This window comes from Bombina bombina, chromosome 6 (genome assembly GCF_027579735.1).
Source record: "Bombina bombina isolate aBomBom1 chromosome 6, aBomBom1.pri, whole genome shotgun sequence".
Lineage (NCBI taxonomy): Eukaryota > Metazoa > Chordata > Amphibia > Anura > Bombinatoridae > Bombina > Bombina bombina.
The window spans coordinates 460485222-460497664 of record NC_069504.1 but is presented as its reverse complement, the minus strand read 5'-3'; the positions used below and the strand labels follow the sequence as shown (position 1 = coordinate 460497664).

At 41.5% G+C, this 12443-nt stretch overlaps 1 protein-coding gene across 1 annotated transcript in view; it reads right to left on the bottom strand.

The window, feature by feature from the left end:
• ANKHD1 (ankyrin repeat and KH domain containing 1) overlaps positions 1-12443 on the bottom strand; it is a gene marked incomplete in the record, with an annotated part of 1187903 nt that overhangs the window by 380217 nt on the left and 795243 nt on the right.

The window sequence follows — 12443 nt, the reverse complement described above, 5'->3', positions numbered from 1 at the left end:
TGAAAGATAAAAATAAAACAGAAGATTACACTTATATCGGCAAGAAGGTCCATACAACAAAGCAAAACTAACAGTGGGAACCATGTCCGGTATATACATTACACAATGCACGGGTTCACCTATAAGTTCAAAACAATTTGAGCGTCCATAGTGTTAGCCTAGAGTGTGGGGGTGAAGATGATTCTTGCAGGTTCAGCTAAGGCTTGAAACAGTACAAACTCAACTTACAAGTGTCCAAAAAGAAAACAGAATTTATGTTTACCTGATAAATTACTTTCTCCAACGGTGTGTCCGGTCCACGGCGTCATCCTTACTTGTGGGATATTCTCTTCCCCAACAGGAAATGGCAAAGAGCCCAGCAAAGCTGGTCACATGATCCCTCCTAGGCTCCGCCTTCCCCAGTCATTCGACCGACGTAAAGGAGGAATATTTGCATAGGAGAAATCATATGATACCGTGGTGACTGTAGTTAGAGAAATTAAATCATCAGACCTGATTAAAAAACCAGGGCGGGCCGTGGACCGGACACACCGTTGGAGAAAGTAATTTATCAGGTAAACATAAATTCTGTTTTCTCCAACATAGGTGTGTCCGGTCCACGGCGTCATCCTTACTTGTGGGAACCAATACCAAAGCTTTAGGACACGGATGATGGGAGGGAGCAAATCAGGTCACCTAGATGGAAGGCACCACGGTTTGCAAAACCTTTCTCCCAAAAATAGCCTCAGAAGAAGCAAAAGTATCAAATTTGTAAAATTTGGTAAAAGTGTGCAGTGAAGACCAAGTCGCTGCCTTACATATCTGATCAACAGAAGCCTCGTTCTTGAAGGCCCATGTGGAAGCCACAGCCCTAGTGGAATGAGCTGTGATTCTTTCAAGAGGCTGCCGTCCGGCAGTCTCATAAGCCAATCTGATGATGCTTTTAAGCCAAAAAGAGAGAGAGGTAGAAGTTGCTTTTTGACCTCTCCTTTTACCAGAATAAACAACAAACAAGGAAGATGTTTGTCTGAAATCCTTTGTAGCCTCTAAATAGAATTTTAGAGCATGAACTACATCCAAATTGTGCAACAAACGTTCCTTCTTTGAAACTGGATTCGGACACAAAGAAGGCACAACTATCTCCTGGTTAATATTTTTGTTAGAAACAACTTTCGGAAGAAAACCAGGTTTAGTACGCAAAACCACCTTATCTGCATGGAACACCAGATAAGGAGGAGAACACTGCAGAGCAGATAACTCTGAAACTCTTCTAGCAGAAGAAATTGCAACCAAAAACAAAACTTTCCAAGATAATAACTTAATATCTACGGAATGTAAGGGTTCAAACGGAACCCCTTGAAGAACTGAAAGAACTAAATTGAGACTCCAAGGAGGAGTCAAAGGTTTGTAAACAGGCTTCTAACCAGAGCCTGAACAAAAGCCTGAACATCTGGCACAGCCGCCAGCTTCTTGTGAAGTAAAACAGATAAAGCAGAAATCTGTCCCTTCAAAGAACTTGCAGATAATCCTTTCTCCAAACCCTCTTGTAGAAAGGATAGAATCTTAGGAATTTTTACCCTGTTCCATGGGAATCCTTTCGATTCGCACCAACAGATATATTTCTTCCATACTTTATGGTAAATTTTCCTAGTTACAGGCTTTCTAGCCTGAATAAGAGTATCAATGACAGAATCTGAGAACCCACGCTTTGATAAAATCAAGCGTTCAATCTCCAAGCAGTCAGTTGGAGTGATGCCAGATTCGGATGTTCGAACGGACCTTGAACAAGAAGGTCCCGTCTCAAAGGTAGCTTCCATGGTGGAGCCGATGACATATTCACCAGGTCTGCATACCAAGTTCTGCGTGGCCACGCAGGAGCTATCAAGATCACCGAAGCCCTCTCTTGATTGATCCTGGCTACCAGCCTGGGAATGAGAGGAAACGGTGGGAACACATAAGCTAGGTTGAAGGTCCAGGGCGCTACTAGTGCATCTACTAGAGTCGCCTTGGGATCCCTGGATCTGGACCCGTAGCAAGGAACCTTGAAGTTCTGACGAGACACCATCAGATCCATGTCTGGAATGCCCCATAATTGAGTTATTTGGGCAAAGATTTCCGGATGGAGTTCCCACTCCCCCGGATGAAATGTCTGACGACTCAAAGTCCGCTTCCCAATTTTCCACTCCTGGGATGTGGATTGCAGACAAGTGGCAGGAGTGAAGCTCCGCCCATTGAATTACTTTGGTCACTTCTTCCATCGCCAGGGAACTCCTGGTTCCCCCCTGATGGTTGATATATGCAACAGTCGTCATGTTGTCTGATTGAAACCTTATGAATTTGGCCTTTGCTAGTTGAGGCCAAGCCTTGAGAGCATTGAATATCGCTCTCAGTTCCAGAATGTTTATCGGGAGAAGAGATTCTTCCCGAGACCATAGACCCTGAGCCTTCAGGTGTTTCCAGACCGCGCCCCAGCCCACCAGGCTGGCGTCGGTCGTTACAATGACCCACTCTGGTCTTCTGAAGCTCATCCCTTGGGACAGGTTGTCCAGGGTCAGCCACCAACGGAGTGAATCTCTGGTCCTCTGATCTACTTGGATCGTCGGGGACAAATCTGTATAATCCCCATTCCACTGTCTGAGCATGCACAGTTGTAATGGTCTTAGATGAATTCGCGCAAAAGGAACTATGTCCATTGCCGCAACCATCAAACCTATTACTTCCATGCACTGCGCTATGGAAGGAAGAAGAACAGAATGAAGAACTTGACAAGAGCTTAGAAGTTTTGATTTTCTGGCTTCTGTCAGAAAAATCTTCATTTCCAAGGAGTCTATTATTGTTCCCAAGAAGGGAACTCTTGTTGACGGGAATAGAGAACTTTTTTCTACGTTCACTTTCCACCCGTGAGATCTGAGAAAGGCTAGGACAATGTCCGTATGAGCCTTTGCTTGAGGTAGAGACGACGCTTGAATCAGTATGTCGTCCAAGTAGGGTACTACTGCAATGCCCCTTGGCCTTAGCACCGCTAGAAGGGACCCTAGTACCTTTGTGAAAATTCTTGGAGCAGTGGCTAGTCCGAATGGAAGTGCCACAAACTGGTAATGCTTGTCCAGAAAGGCGAATCTTAGGAACCGATGATGTTCCTTGTGGATAGGAATATGTAGATACGCATCCTTTAAATCCACCGTGGTCATGAATTGACCTTCCTGGATGGTAGGAAGAATTGTCCGAATGGTTTCCATCTTGAACGATGGGACCTTGAGAAATTTGTTTAGGATCTTGAGATCCAAAATTGGCCTGAATGTTCCCTCTTTTTTGGGAACTATGAACAGATTGGAGTAAAACCCCATCCCTTGTTCTCCTAATGGAACAGGATGAATCACTCCCATTTTTAACAGGTCTTCTACACAATGTAAGAATGCCTGTCTTTTTATTTGGTCTGAAGACAATTGAGACCTGTGGAACCTTCCCCTTGGGGGTAGTTCCTTGAATTCCAGGAGATAACCTAGAGAAACTATTTCTAGCGCCCAAGGATCCTGAACATCTCTTGCCCAAGCCTGAGCGAAGAGAGAGAGTCTGCCCCCCACCAGATCCGGTCCCAGATCGGGGGCCAGCATCTCATGCAGTCTTGGTAGCGGTAGCGGGCTTCTTGGCCTGCTTACCTTTGTTCCAGCCTTGCATCGGTCTCCAGGCTGGCTTGGTTTGAGAAGAATTACCCTCTTGCTTAGAGGATGTAGAATTTGAGGCTGGTCCGTTTCTGCGAAAGGGACGAAAATTTGTTTTATTTTTAGCCTTAAAAGACCTATCCTGAGGAAGGGCGTGGCCCTTTCCCCCAGTGATGTCTGAAATAATCTCTTTCAAGTCAGGGCCAAACAGCGTTTTCCCCTTGAAAGGGATGTTAAGCAATCTGTTCTTGGAGGACACATCCGCTGACCAAGACTTCAGCCAAAGCGCTCTGCGCGCCACAATAGCAAAACCTGAATTTTTCGCCGCTAATCTAGCTAATTGCAAAGTGGCGTCTAAGGTAAAAGAGTTAGCCAACTTAAGTGCTTGAACTCTGTCCATAACCTCCTCATAAGAGGATGCTTGATTGAGCGACTTTTCTAGTTCCTCGAACCAGAAACACGCTGCTGTAGTGACAGGAACAATGCATGAAATTGGTTGTAGAAGGTAACCTTGCTAAACAAACATCTTTTTAAGCAAACCCTCTAATTTTTTATCCATAGGATGTTTAAAAGCACAACTATCTTCTATAGGGATAGTGGTGCGTTTGTTTAGAGTAGAAACCGCCCCCTCGACCTTGGGGACTGTCTGCCATAAGTCCTTCCTGGGGTCGACCATAGGAAATAATTTCTTAAATATAGGGGGAGGGACAAAAGGTATACCGGGCCTTTCCCATTCTTTATTTACAATGTCCGCCACCCGCTTGGGTATAGGAAAAGCTTCGGGGGGCACCGGGACCTCTAGGAACCTGTCCATCTTACATAATTTCTCTGGAATGACCAAATTGTCACAATCATCCAGAGTAGATAACACCTCCTTAAGCAGAGCGCGGAGATGTTCCAATTTAAATTTAAATGTAATAACGTCAGGTTCAGCTTGTTGAGAAATTTTTCCTGAATCTGAAATTTCTCCCTCAGACAAAACCTCCCTAGCCCCTTCAGACTGGTGTAAGGGCATGTCAGAACCATTATCATCAGCGTCCTCATGCTCTTCAGTATCTAAAACAGAGCAATCGCGCTTTCGCTGATAAGTGGGCATTTTGGCTAAAATGTTTTTAATAGAATTATCCATTACAGCCGTTAATTGTTGCATAGTAAGGAGGATTGGCGCACTAGATTCACTAGGGACCTCCTGAGTGGGCAAGACTGGTGTAGACATAGAAGGAGATGATGCAGTACCATGCTTATTCCCCTCACTGAAGGAATCATTTTGGGCAACATTATTATCAGTGGCATCATTGTCCCTACTTTGTTTGTCACATTCATCACATATATTTAAATGGAGAGGAACCTTGGCTTCCGAACATACAGAACATCGTCTATCTGATAGTTCAGACATGTTAATAGGCATAAACTTGATAACAAAGCACAAAAAACGTTTTAAAATAAAACCGTTACTGTCTCTTTAAATTTTAAACTGAACACACTTTTTTACTGAATATACGCAAAAGTATGAAGGAAATGTTCAAAATTCACCAAAATTTCACCACAGTGTCATAAAGCCTTAAAAGTATTGCACACCAAATTTGAAAGCTTTAACTCTTAAAATAACGGAACCGGAGCCGTTTTTACATTTAACCCCTATACAGTCCCTGGTATCTGCTTTGCTGAGACCCAACCAAGCCCAGAGGGGAATACGATACCAAATGACGCCTTCAATAAGCTTTTTCAGTGGATCTGAGCTCCTCACACATGCATCTGCATGCCTTGCTTCTCAAAAACAACTGCGCATTAGTGGCGCGAAAATGAGGCTCTACCTATGACTAGAAAAGGCCCCCAGTGAAAAAGGTGTCCAATACAGTGCCTGCCGTTTTTTTAATAAAATTCCCAAGATTAAAATAACTCTCCAAAGTTATAAACCATTAAATATGCTTATAAAGTAATCGTTTTGGCCCAGAAAAATGTCTACCAGTCTTTAAAGCCCTTGTGAAGCCCTATTATTCTTATATTGAAAATTAAGAAAATGGCTTACCGGATCCCATAGGGAAAATGACAGCTTCCAGCATTACCAAGTCTTGTTAGAAATGTGTCATACCTCAAGCAGCCAAAGTCTGCTCACTGTTTCCCCCAACTGAAGTTAATTCCTCTCAACAGTCCTGTGTGGAAACAGCCAACGATTTTAGTAACGGTTGCTAAAATCATTTTCCTCTTACAAACAGAAATCTTCATCTCTTTTCTGTTTCAGAGTAAATAGTACATACCAGCACTATTTTAAAATAACAAACTCTTGATAGAAGAATAAAAATTACATTTAAACACCAAAAAACTCTGAGCCATCTCCGTGGAGATGTTGCCTGTGCAACGGCAAAGAGAATGACTGGGGAAGGCGGAGCCTAGGAGGGATCATGTGACCAGCTTTGCTGGGCTCTTTGCCATTTCCTGTTGGGGAAGAGAATATCCCACAAGTAAGGATGACGCCGTGGACCGGACACACCTATGTTGGAGAAAACAAGATTATCCAGATCTGCAATATGATTTAGTTAGGAGGTATAAGTTATACATTCTAGTTTGGATTTTGATAGGACTTTCTGTGCGAATATCGTCATCTCTATACAACATACTTCTGCGTGAAAAACAATAGACCCTAAGGTCAGGAGATACCGCATAGATGGAGATCAGGAAAGAGTATCAAGAATAGGGAGGAGGGGGGGGGGGAAGGGAAAAGATTAAGGGGGGGAATGAGGGGTAAAGTAAGAAGGAAGAGGGGAGATGAGATAGAAAAGGAGCTTCAGCGTGCAATTTTAAGCAACTTTCAAATATATTCCTATTATCAATTTTTCTTCGTTCTCTTGCTATCTTTATAATTAAAAGCAGGAATGTAAGCTTAGGAGCTGGTCCATTTTTGGTTCAGACCCTGGGTAGCACTTGCTGATTGGTGGCTACATTTAGCAAAAAAACAATTTATGCTTACCTGATAAATTTCTTTCTCTTGTGATGTATCGAGTCCACGGATTCATCCTTACTTGTGGGATATTCTCCTCCCCTACAAGAAGTGGCAAGCAGAGCTACCTATATAGCTCCCCCCTTAGCTCCACCCCCCAGTCATTCGACCGAAGGCTAGGAAGAAAAAACATAATTTATGTAAGAACTTACCTGATAAATTCATTTCTTTCATATTAGCAAGAGTCCATGAGCTAGTGACGTATGGGATATACATTCCTACCAGGAGGGGCAAAGTTTCCCAAACCTCAAAATGCCTATAAATACACCCCTCACCACACCCACAATTCAGTTTAACGAATAGCCAAGAAGTGGGGTGACAAGAAAGGAGCGAAAGCATCAAAATAAGGAATTGGAATAATTGTGCTTTATACAAAAAAATCATAATAAATATAAATAAATACCCAAGATGTGGAACTTCCACGCAAGAGTCACTAGAGAGGGAGGGATAAAATAAAGACAGCCAATTCCGCTGAAAAATAATAATAATCCACAACCCAAAACAAAAGTTTTTAATCTCAAAATAATGAAATTATAAGCAGAAGAATCAAACTGAAACAGCTGCCTGAAGTACTTTTCTACCAAAAACTGCTTCAGAAGAAGAAAACACATCAAAATGGTAGAATTTAGTAAAAGTATGCAAAGAAGACCAAGTTGCTGCTTTGCAAATCTGATCAACAGAAGCTTCATTCCTAAACGCCCAGGAAGTAGAAACTGACCTAGTAGAATGAGCCGTAATTCTTTGAGGCAGGGATTTACCCGACTCTACATAAGCATGATGAATCAAAGACTTTAACCAAGACGCCAAAGAAATGGCGGAGGCCTTCTGACCTTTTCTGGACCCAGAAAAGATAACAAATAGACTAGAAGTCTTTCTAAAATCTTTAGTAGCTTCAACATAATATTTCAAAGCTCTTACTACATCCAAAGAATGTAAAGATCTCTCCTTTGAATTCTTAGGATTAGGACATAATGAAGGAACAACAATTTCTCTACTAATGTTGTTAGAATTCACAACCTTAGGTAAAAATTTAAATGAAGTCCGCAACACTGCCTTATCCTGATGAAAAATCAGAAAAGGAGATTCACAAGAAAGAGCAGATAACTCAGAAACTCTTCTAGCAGAAGAGATGGCCAAAAGGAACAGAACTTTCCAAGAAAGTAATTTAATGTCCAGAGAATGCATAGGTTCAAACGGAGGAGCTTGTAAAGCCCTCAGAACCAAATTAAGACTCCAAGGAGGAGAAATTGACTTAATGACAGGTTTGATACGAACCAAAGCCTGTACAAAACAATGAATATCAGGAAGAATAGCAATCTTTCTGTGAAAAAGAACAGAAAGAGCAGAGATTTGTCCTTTCAAGGAATTTGCAGACAAACCTTTATCCAAACCATCCTGAAGAAACTAAAATTCTAGGAATTCTGAACGAATGCCAGGAGAATTTATGAGAAGAACACCAAGAAATGTAAGTCTTCCAGACTCTATAATAAATCTTCCTAGACACAGATTTACGAGCCTGTAAGATAGTATTAATTACTGAGTCAGAGAAACCTCTATGACTAAGAATCAAGCGTTCAATTTCCATACCTTCAAATTTAATGATTTGAGATCCTGATGGAAAAAAGGGCCTTGAGATAGAAGGTCTGGTCTTAACGGAAGAGTCCAAGGTTGGCAACTGGCCATCCGAATGAGATCCGCATACCAAAACCTGTGAGGCCATGCTGGAGCCACCAGCAGCACAAACGAACGTTCCATTAGAATTTTGGAAATCACTTTTGGAAGAAGAACTAGAGGCGAAAAGATATAGGCAGGATGATAATTCCAAGGAAGCGACAACGCGTCCACTGCCTCCGCCTGAGGGTCCCTGGATCTGGACAGATACCTGGGAAGTTTCTTGTTTAGATGAGAGGCCATCAGATCTATTTCTGGAAGTCCCCAGATTTGAACAATCTGAAGAAATACCTCTGGGTGAAGGGACCATTCGCCCGGATGTAACGTCTGGCGACTGAGATAATCCGCTTCCCAATTGTCTACACCTGGGATGTGAACCGCAGAAATTAGACAGGAGCTGGATTCCGCCCATACAAGTATCCGAGATACTTCTTTCATAGCCAGAAGACTGAGTCCCACCTTGATGATTGACATATGCCACGGCTGTGACATTGTCTGTCTGAAAACAAATAAACGATTCTCTCTTCAGAAGAGGCCAGAACTGAAGAGCTCTGAAAATCGCACAGAGTTCCAAAATGTTGATTGGTAATCTCGCCTCCTGAGATTCCCAAACCCCCTGCGCTGTCAGAGATCCCCATACAGCTCCCCACCTGACAGACTCGCATGTGTTAAGATCACAGTCCAGCCCCTTGAACTAAACGATGGTGATCTATCCACCACGTCAGAGAGTGTCGTACATTGGGATTTAAGGATATTAATTGTGATATCTTTGTATAATCCCTGCACCTGCATACAAAGCTGAAGAGGTCGCATGTGAAAACGAGCAAAGGGGATCGCGTCCGATGCAGCAGTCATGAGACCTAGAATTTCCATGCACAAAGATACCGAAGGGAATGATAGAGACTGAAGGTTTCGACAGGCTGAAACCAATTTCAGACGTCTCTTTTCTGTTAGAGACAAGGTCATGGACACTGAATCTATTTGAAAACCCAAAAAGGTTACCCTTGTCTGAGGAATCAACGAACTCTTTGGTAAATTGATCCTCCAACCATGTCTTTGAAGAAACAACACAAGTTGATTCGTGTGAGATTCTGCAGAATGTAAAGACTGAGCAAGTACCAAGATATCGTCCAAATAAGGTAATACCGCAATACCCTGTTCTCTGATTACAGAGAGAAGGGCACCGAGAACCTTTGAAAAGATCCTTGGAGCTGTTGGTAGGCCAAACGGAAGGGCCACAAACTGGTAATGCTTGTCTAGAAAAGAGAATCTCAGAAACTAAAAGTGATCTGGATAAATCGGAATATGAAGATATGCATCCTGTAAATCTATTGTGGACATATAATGCCCTTGATGAACAAAAGGCAGAATAGTCCTTATAGTTACCATTTTGAATGTTGGTATCCTTACATAACGATTCAATATCTTTAGATCCAGAACTGGTCTGAAGGAATTCTCCTTCTTTGGTACAATGAATAGATTTGAGTAAAACCCCAGACCCTGTTCCAGAACTGGAACAGGCACAATTACCCCAGCCAACTCTAGATCTGAAACAGATTTCAGAAATGCCTGAGCTTTCACTGGGTTTATTGGAATGCGAGAGAGAAAAAATCTCTTCGCAGGTGGCCTTATCTTGAAACCTATTCTGTACCCTTGTGAAACAATGTTCTGAATCCAAAGACTGTGAATCGAATTGATCCAAATGTCTTTGAAAAATCGTAACCTGCCCCCTACCAGCTGTGCTGGAATGAGGGCCGCACTTTCATGTGGACTTGGGAGCTGGTTTTGACTTTATAAAAGGCTTGGTTTTATTCCAGATTGGAGAAGGTTTCCAGAGAGAAACCGTTCCTTTAGGGGAAGGGTCAGGCTTCTGTTCCTTATTCTGACGAAAGGAACGAAAACGATTAGCAGCCTTGTATTTACCTTTAGATTTTTTTGTCCTGAGGCAAAAAAGTTCCTTTCCCCCCAGTAACAGTTGAAATAATAGAATCCAACTGGGAACCAAATAATTTATTACCTTGGAAAGAAAGAGCAAGCAAAGTTGATTTAGAAGACATATCTGCATTCCAAGTTTTAAGCCATAAAGCTCTTCTAGCTAAAATAGCTAAAGACATATACCTGACATTAACTCTAATGATATCAAAGATGGCATCACAAATAAAGTTATTAGCATGTTGAAGGAGTTTAACAATGCTATGAGTATTATGGTCTGATACTTGTTGTGCTAAAGCCTCCAACCAAAAAGTGGAAGCGGCAGCAACATCAGCCAAAGAAATAGCAGGCCTAAGAAGATTACCTGAACATAAATAAGCTTTCCTTAGAAAGGATTCAATCTTCCTATCTAAAGGATTCTTAAAGGAAGTACTATCTGCCGTAGGAATAGTAGTACGTTTAGCAAGAGTAGAGATAGCCCCATCAACTTTAGGGATTTTGTCCCAAAACTCTAATCTATCAGATGGCACAGGATACAATTTCTTAAACCTTTGAGAAGGAGTAAATGAAGTACCCATATTATTCCATTCCCTAGAAATTACTTCAGAAATAGCATCAGGGACAGGAAAAACTTCTGGAATAACCATAGGAGGTTTAAAAACCGAATTTAAACGCTTAGTAGATTTAGTATCAAGAGGACTAGAATCCTCCATCTCTAAAGCGATTAAAACTTCTTTAAGTAAAGAGCGAATAAATTCCATCTTAAATAAATATGAAGATTTATCAGTGTCAATATCTGAGACAGAATCCTCTGAACCAGAAAAATCCTCATCAGAAACAGAAAAATCAGAATGATGACGGTCATTTAAAATTTCATCTGAAAAAAGAGAAGTTTTAAAAGACCTTTTACGTTTATTGGAAGGAGGAATAACAGACATAGCCTTCCTAATAGATTTAGAAACAAATTCTCTTATATTAACCGGAACATCCTGAGAATTAGATGTTGAGGGAACAGCAACAGGTAATGGTATATTACTAATGGAAATACTATCTGCATTAGCAAGCTTATCATGACATTCATCACAAACTACAGCCGGAGGAACAGTTACCAAAAGTTTACAACAAATACACTTAACTTTGGTAGAACCAGCATCAGGCAGCGTCTTTCCAGAAGTAGATTCTGATCCAGGGTCAATCTGAGACATCTTGCAATATGTAATAGAAAAAACAACATATAAAGCAAAATTATCAAATTCCTTAAATGACAGTTTCAGGAATGGGAAAGAATGCCAATGAACAAGCCTCTAGCAACCAGAAGCAATGAAAAATGAGACTGAAATAATGTGAAAAAAAGGTGGAGACAAAAATGACGCCCACATTTTTTAGCGCCAAAAAAGACGCCCACATTATTGGCGCCTAAAAATTTTTGGCGCCAAGAATGACGCCACATCCGTTACGCCGACATTTTTGGCGCAAAAACGTAAAAAAAATGACATAATCACGAACAACTTCCGGCGTCAAGAATGGCGCTGGAAATGACAAACAAAAATTTTTGCGCCAAAAAAGTCTGCGCCAAGAATGATGCAATAAATTGAAGCATTTTCAGCCCCCGCGAGCCTAACAGCCCACAGGGAAAAAAAGTCAATTTGGAAAAAAATTTTAAGGTAAGAAAAAAAAAAAATTGAATATTCATATGCATTAACCCAAATAATGAAACTGACTGTCTGAAATAAGGAATATTGATCATCCTGAATCAAGGCAAATATAAGTTTAAAGACATATTTAGAACTTTATATATAAAGTGCCCAACCATAGCTTAGAGTGTCACGAAAAATAAGACTTACTTACCCCAGGACACTCATCTACATATAGTAGATAGCCAAACCAGTACTGAAACGAGAATCAGTAGAGGTAATGGTATATAAGAGTATATCGTCGATCTGAAAAGGGAGGTAAGAGATGAATCTTTACGACCGATAACAGAGAACCTATGAAATAGATCCCGTAGAAGGAGACCATTGAATTCAAATAGGCAATACACTCTTCACATCCCTCTGACATTCACTGCACTCTGAGAGGAAAACCGGGCTCCAGCCTGCTGCGAAGCGCATATCAACGAAGAATCTAGCACAAACTTACTTCACCACCTCCACGGGAGGCAAAGTTTGTAAAACTGAATTGTGGGTGTGGTGAGGGGTGTA